Here is an 8,390-nt window from a genome sequence, read left to right as displayed (position 1 = left end):
ACAATGGCTACTAAGCATGAAACGGATCAAAAATTACAACAAGTAACAAGTAATATTTTAAAGTATTTACTGCAATGTGTTTTGGAAGTGTACACATAATTAAGTGAAAAGAAATGTCTCTATAGTGGTTAAACGTGAGATATAATTTGTTTTGGGTAAATCTAACAGGCAGTATTTGGTCTCATCAATGTAGTATTTGTTCTAGAGCAAATAGTTTTGGCAAAATATCATGTTTATGTAAATTCAGTGCTGTATATCAGAGCGCTGCCTGTGTACTTTTGACTGAATTGGCTAGCAACTTGTATGATGGCTGATGTTTTTTGTTGTTTATTAAATGCTATTCAATGCACATATAAATAGTAGTATTTACAAGTCAGCAATGAAGACTTTTAAATTAAAAAATGGACGTTGTTAGAAAAGAAAGTTATTTTTACTTTCAACAACAGCTTAACGCAGCTAACAAATGCACTAAGCAACACTGTCATCAAAAATCACCCTTAACTGATATCTTTGTCATAAAAGGATATTAATGTCATGACAAACGTAACGCTTCCCTCAGCGGACATTCAAACTAATGTTTTATTGTAGATATAAGATTAATCTGTAGAATGAATACTGTATCACACACAGGTAATCACGCTCGCTCAGTCCATCTCTCTGTGCTTTTAATACAGTAATACAGTAAGTTCTCAATGAAGTAACTCAACGTTGTCATTCTACTATAAAAACATCCTGTAAGTACACTAAAACATCACTCCCTGTTTAGCCCCGCCCACCAATTCATGCATGTGATGTAGATAACAAGAGGCGAACACAGGTCTGCGCAGAAATCAAACGATAAAGATTACTGCAAATAATCACAAATCTACCATAGTAAGTACAAATGTATGTTGCTTTAACCGTTACAAGTATGTATTTTCGCCGTGAATGTAAACAGGGCAGGTTTTGGGCCTGTCACAGTACAAGCTTCAAATATGGAAATAATGATTGACAGTTGACATGGAGCTGAGTGAAGCAAATATTGTATTTTTTCAGTATGTCAGTATCTAGATTAACCGAAACAGCAGGAAATTACTTGGCGTAATCACTGCTTAAGCAATCCTCATTGCAACCGCAAAAGATGTTTTGTAATCTGTCTTGAATATGATACAAGACTCTGTACTCCAAAAACAATGACAAGTAATGTCTTTCTGTTCAGTTGTCCTCTAGGGATGCATGTAAAAACAGCACACAATGCGACCAGTGTAATGCTATTCACTAACAAATGACTCATGGTCCGATTCATTTTAGTGAATCAAAAACATACACTCTTAAAAATAAAGGTGCTTTAAAAGGTTCTTCTATGGCACCGCTTTTAGTCAAAGGTTCTTTAAAGAACCATCTCTTTCTTACCTTTTTATAATCTGAAGAACCTTCTTTCACCACAAAGAACCTTTTGTGAAATGGAAAGGTTCTTCAGATGTTAAAGGTTCTTTAAGGAACTTTGCATTGTGAAGCACCTTTATTTTTAAGAGTGTACAGCACAAGTATAATATGATTCATGAAGAAATTACTCATATGAGGTGGTTCTTTTTAGTGAATTTAAAACATGCCACACGCTTAAAGTAGTCTGATTTACAAAACAAAAGACTCAAACTGGTTCTTTTTAGCGAATCAAAAACACAAGAAGACCAGTGGAGCCTTGATTCAAGACCTAATGATGTAATCTAAATGCCTGTGTAAATGCATTTATGCTGTCTTGAATTACTGTTACACAGCCTGTTTAAATGTTTCTATTATATTATTGGAATATATAACCGTTCAGAAGCAGCTTCAATGCAGGCCTTGTAGTGTTAAGGTGACATAATGCTCATTTGATTATTGTCTTTTGGCTTATCTGCATTACTGTGATGAACATAGTCTTGATCTCAACAGACTGAAAGCAAAATGACTCATCTCTGAGATGTTTCTCTCGCACAGGCAATAAGCTCCTTTGGTCCTTGTCCCCATCTGCCCTTTGCAGTTGTTTGCTTCAGGAACGCTTCACAATTTTGTGGAGCACTTGCTTGCGGCTGACTTCTCATGAAGTGTCAGGACGCTAGACGGTATGGGGTTGTTTTTCCTGTAAAACGCTTTATTTAATTAATCTGAAATGATTAAAGAATATGTGAAAGCCAAATAATATGTAATTTGTTGTTTCAAATGTATCATCCTCAGTTAAAAAAGACTGGAGAAAAAGAAGAGAAGAGTGAGGGGAAAACATGCTGCTGAAAATAGCAAGCACAGAGGAGACGTTTAAGATTTTAAAAGCTTTTGGCTCTCTTCCTTCAGGTCACTATATATCATATACCCTTAATACAGGAGAAGATGACAGCCAACAAGATGACTCAGTTCCGGAGGCTGGCGAAGGAGCGGTGCTAATTTTATACTCTTTAATGTGCGTAAGAGAGGACTGATCAAACATGAAATGTTCTCTCTGCTGATGTATCACATATGACTCATCCATCACTCAATAGAGTTACATAAGACAGCCTGTTTTCATCATTTGTTGACAACAACACACATTCATGCTGTCCTTGCGCTGACTTTGAGGAACTATGTCAAGTGTTTGTGAGTATGTCTTGGACAGCTGGCGCCCCTTATTGGTGAGATATGAGAATGTTTTTTGGCAGTACAAAGAGTAAAAGTGGGTAAGGTGCAGCAGAGTTCTTATTCATGAACATTTCATAAAGTGCTCCTTTATTTAAGACCACAAAACCAGTCATAAGGTTAACATTTTTGAAATTTAGATTCATACATAATCTGAAAGCAGAATAAATAAGCTTTTCATTGATGTATGGTTGAGATATAGGACGATATTTGGCCGAGATACAACTATTTAAAAATCTGAAGGTGCAAAAAAAAAAATCTAAATATTGAGAAAATCGCCTTTAAAGTTGTCTAAATGAAGTTCTTAGCAATGCATATTACTAATCAAAAGTTGTTTCGATATATTTATGGTAGGAAATTTACAAAATATCTTAATGATACATGATCTTTACTTAATATCCTAATGATTTTTGGCATAAAAGAAAAATAGATTATTTTTGGCTACGGCTACAAATATACCCGTGATACTTAAAGGGATAGTTCACCCGAAATGGAAAATTAGCCCATAATTTACTCACCTTCAAGCCATTTTAGGCGTAGAGATTTGCTGCATTTAAGACACTTTGGATTTGGGATATTTCTCACTTCAACACGGAAATAATTTTTAATGTTAACAGATACTCCCAGTGCTTTAATGCTACTAAATCATTAGTAATATTAATGTTTAATGTTATCAGATAATTTTAATGTTACTAAATCCAGACATTGTGGTGGACAATTTCCCATATCCGAGGTGTCTCGAAAGCAGCATAAGCTTCAGGGAGTTAAGCCTATGTTATGCGTTCGAATGCTTTGTCATGAATGCACCTGCTTGCAGAAGCTGGAGAATTTAATTTATAAAGTTCTAAAAATCTGTATTTTTATAAGACCAATGTATCGTTTCACATCAGGCCTTTATTAACACCACGGAGCCGTGTTAAGTAGTTTTATGATGGATGGATGGATGGATACACAGTCAGGGGCACCATTCACTGCAGTTACAGCTGGGAAGATCCGGGACAATTTTTAAATATAACTGTGATTGTGTTAGTCTAAAAGAGGAATGTCAGATATGCCTAGGATGGCTTGAATATGGGTAAATTATGGGCTAATTTTCATTGATTTTGAGGTCCAGGATCACATATTGACATTGTGAAAATGAAATGCCCATAAATGTTTTATAAAGCTGTGATGTTGTAATTTAAAAGTTTGTTGGTTTGCAAAGGCTTTATGGTGTGCTTAAAGCTGGTTACCATGGAAAACCCATTGCAACCCATTTACATTTGTGCATTTGGCAGAAGCTTTTTAAGCAAAGCGACTTCCAAGGTTTACATTTTAAGTTTATGCATACCCTGGGAATGTTTGAGAACTTTCCTTTCAGTGGTTGTCTTGCTTTTGAACAATATTTGCTTAGGGCTGGTATATATACAAAAATTGTTGATTTGGACGACTGGAGAAGACCAACAGAACAGTTGTATATATTTATGTATTTTTGGCCTCATAAATGAAAATAAATTATTTTACTACAAGGATCTGCATATGATGCATCCTCTTAGGTTTTAAGTTAAATTTATCTCATTCTCTTATCTTGATGGCTTGTTTCCCAGCTAAGACAAACAGCAAGTTTGTTTCTCACCAGCTTTTATAGTCTAGACTTTTGTACGTGCAGAGATATGCATACACTAACTAATGAAACATTTGTTATAACACACATACAGTCCTCTTTTGAAGCTCTAATATGGTGAAGTGTAACTAGTGCTGGGTAAATTACGGACAATTTATATTCCACTACTGATTCTAAATTACACGATTAAAGTTGTAGTCAGTAACGCAATCGATTGGATTACATATTTTAGGTCATATAATCTGAGTCCTTTTTGAGTAAGAGGTGTCTCTTTAAAAATGAAAATACTTCTATGAATTCAGTGGTCAAACTCTACAAAGCCTCTCAATTTTTTCTTGTATGCATAGACATCTGATTAATGTCTGGTCTGTGTGTATGATTCAACACCCCTTGAAAAAGAAAACTTAAAATTACTTTTTGAATTTGTAAGTGGTAGGTTTTTTTAGAAGAAAAAACCCTTTATAACCACCTCTTTATTTGAACAAGCCATTGCTTTGACAGCCACATGAATTATGTGATCAATGGGCCACATGTATGTTTTTAACATATGTACGCAGGCATCCGTAGATTCTGTAAGGGCCTGCTAATAGCTAAATATCTAGTTATTATCAGCATTTGCCACATAAAATATTTTTTTATAATTCATGGTTGCAGTTTTATAAAAATGCATCTGCGGTAGAAATAGATAGGGATTGATTCCTAAAGAGCATTGTAAAATAATGTCAACAATTAATTGAGGAATTAGGTTAACTTTCGTTTCTTTTTTGGTAAATAGCCTACTGAGTATTAAAATCCTAATACTAGGATAACCTCTAAAATGATCATTTTTAACAGAGTACAGTGGGCTATAGAAAACAAAAAAGGGTTTGATCACGTTCTGTGCAAAATATTTAATATAGGTGACACCTACAGGTAATATGTAGAAATAACAACTGAGATCTACTTCCTTATCATTTCCTGTATTGTTGGCAGTTGCTGTCGAAGCGCATTGCAGGTAAATCTTGTTAACATAGCTTAGTTTGACATTTTAATGGCAACATTAATTTGCCTTGTTCTTTTTTCATATCAGATTTGTTCTAAAGCCAGTTTAATCTAAAATGCTTGTTTGATTTGTCCAAGCACATTGGTAATATCTGCATGTGTAGGCCTCCATCGCATTGTGTGTTTTATTAATGAATGTTAGTTACATTTATTTGTACATATAATTTAATGTATTGCCACACGTTTAAACAGTAGGGGAGAGTGGGGGCAGTTGCAACATGGCTTATTTCTTCAAGCAGGAATAAGATACAGTGATGATATTCATACTGCAAATGCTTTATTGGCCCCTCATACTTCCTGGAACATGTGACCATTTTCTACGAAAAATTATTTTCACATATTTGTGTGATGCATTCTAAAAACATAACATTTTAATCAGTGCATTCTGAGTTTCTAATAGGCATAGCTAGCGTGTCAATGATATTGTGTCTAGCTAATATACCAATTTTATCATGGCTATCACTGTAGGGACAGTTGCAACACATTGTTGCAACTGTCCCAACATGCTGTCCCTTACCTCAACATTGATTTAAAAGCTTGCCATAACATTAAATAATTGTAATTTTATGAGAATAATGAACCCCTTAAATAGTTAGGTATCTCCCCCTTTTTTAAGTGAATAGATAAAAAATCTACTTGTTACTTAAAAATGTTTTTCATTTACTATTCTGTTTTTTTTTTTTTTACAGCCAATTTACCTTATTAAAGACACTGACTGTGCCCAAATAAAATAAAGAAATTGCAAAATGATATTTAAGAATGACTTAATTACATTTTATTGAGGGGGCAGTTGCAACATTTCACTTTGTTTGTTTAAGTGTAAACTATGAATATTATAGAATGTACACATTTTTCCGCAATATGGGCGAGTAGCTGACGGATGTGGCTTTATTTCAGCTTTCTAATACAGTCTCTGAGAACTCTAAAGGAAATGCAAAAAGTGTTGCAACCGTCCCCACTCTCCCCTACCTAAACACATAAATGTGCTCAACCCATCTTCGTTGATTCTTCTGCCAGATCCTTTTTGGAAGGAGGTTTAACAAATTAATTTCGCGAATCATTAAAAAACAAATTACTATAGAACTCACAAACTTTCACTGCAGTTATGAAGTTTAAGACAAATTTTGATTTGGTTTTGGTTTCGATTTGGTTTCCCTCAGCCCACAGAAAACCCGAATAAAACGGGTCAAAAAGGTCTTGTTTAACCGGGTTGTGAATGTGAGTTTGAAATCGGAGATGATGTGATTAGATTAAAAACACTTGTAACCCAATGTAATGGCAGAATTGTCCTATTTATATTCAGAATGTTCATTCTGTGTACCTCTGTATAATGGATTCTTGTCTTTGTCTTTTGTTCACAACTTAGAATAGTGTTAAAATAATACATGTGAAATAAAGTTTGAAATAATAAATATTTTGAAAATGTATTATGCTAATGTGTTATACTTGTGTCTTCAGGTTTGTAATGCTGCAGCATGGCGCGTGCACAGCAATCTGCAACTGAGTACCTCAGAAATGCCAGGACGAATCTGGTGACTCATATGAAAAATCTTCCTCTGGTCATTGAGAATCTTTATCAGAAGAAGGTTTTCAATGACCATGAGGTTGATGCTCTCAAAGCTGAGAGGACAGAGTTTAATAAGACCAGATGTATCCTGGATTGGGTCATTAACAAAGGTGAAATGGCCAGTTATGAATTACTCCGGACTCTGGATGTCACTAAGAAGAGGACATTAGATTCTAGTTTACACTACTGGATCAGCTGTTTTTCCTTAAGAGTGGAAGATACAGAAGCCAGTTATTTATTTGGTGAGTAGAAAAATGAAAGAACATTTATGTGAAATGTACAAATTTCCAATAAAATGTTATGCTTTTGTTGCCATTTTAGGAACAAAGCCGTGTCAAGTCTACCAGACACAGCTCAAGATGAAAGCAAAAAGTATCCTGATGGACCAAAAGGAACGTTGCTGTAAATATCTTGCTGACCATGTACAAGAAAACTTCAGTTTCATACCTCTTGTTTTAGAGATGGACTCAGAGATGAAAACTCCTCAATGCGAAATAAAATCGAAAAATAAAAAATCCAAAAAGCTACGAGCCAAGAAGCTGAGAGCTTACATTCCTAATAAGGAACAAGAACTGTCACCTGTGGATCTCCTGAAATGGCAGGACAAAAACATCCTCATCATAGGCAAACCTGGAGTAGGAAAGACTACACTTGTCCAGGAAATGTTGCGTATTTGGGCAGAGAAGGATGGCAGAGAGATAGATTACATGTTTTACTTTGATGAAAGTGTTTTGGCCAAGAGTTCTAGCGCTGCCAGCTTGGAATCCCTTTTGTTTGATGTGTATTTAAAACCAATTGAAAAAGACAGAAACGACGTGTTTCAAGATATTGAGGAAAACTCTGAGAATGTTGTCATTGTGTTTGATGGTGTGATGGATTTGAAAGGAAATTCCATATTGTGGAAGCTTATGAAGCACGAGCTCCTGTCTGATGCCAAGATTGTGATCACATGCAGATCAGAGGTGGAATATAACCCACTTTCCTGCAACTGGCTGACACGGAAAGTGTATGTCCAAGGATTCAGTGAAGAGTCTATTCAGACTTATTATCAGAAGATGTTGGGTCCTAATTCTGATCTTCTACAGGTGGTTTTGAAGAATCAAGAGCTGTTCAGTCTTAGCCATGCACCCATGTATGCATTTATGGTTGTTGCCTTTATGCCATTCAAAAAGGACACAGAAAAAAAACATCCACACACAGTCACAGAGATGTACATCCACATTTTCCGTCTTGCTCTGATGACACATGGCAAAAAACAAATTGAGGAAATAGATAAATACCTGAGAGATATCAAAGATCAAATTCAACCCCTAATGGAAAATGCATTCAGTGCAACTCTGCAGAAAACCCTAAACCTTATTAACTGTGATGAGACAGACATTTATCATGCTTTTCTGAAAATGATCACAATAAAAGAATCACTATCTTCTGTAACAAGATGCTTTGCATTTATTCACAACACCATGCAGGAATTCTTCTCAGCTTTGTGGCTTTGTGGACATCCAAATGAAATTGAAAAAGTCTTACAAGACTGTCACACTGAGGAACGTA

The sequence above is a fragment of the Garra rufa genome, chromosome 1 (assembly GCF_049309525.1).
Source record: "Garra rufa chromosome 1, GarRuf1.0, whole genome shotgun sequence".
Taxonomy (NCBI): Eukaryota; Metazoa; Chordata; class Actinopteri; order Cypriniformes; family Cyprinidae; genus Garra; species Garra rufa.
Note: the sequence above shows the minus strand (reverse complement) of the source record.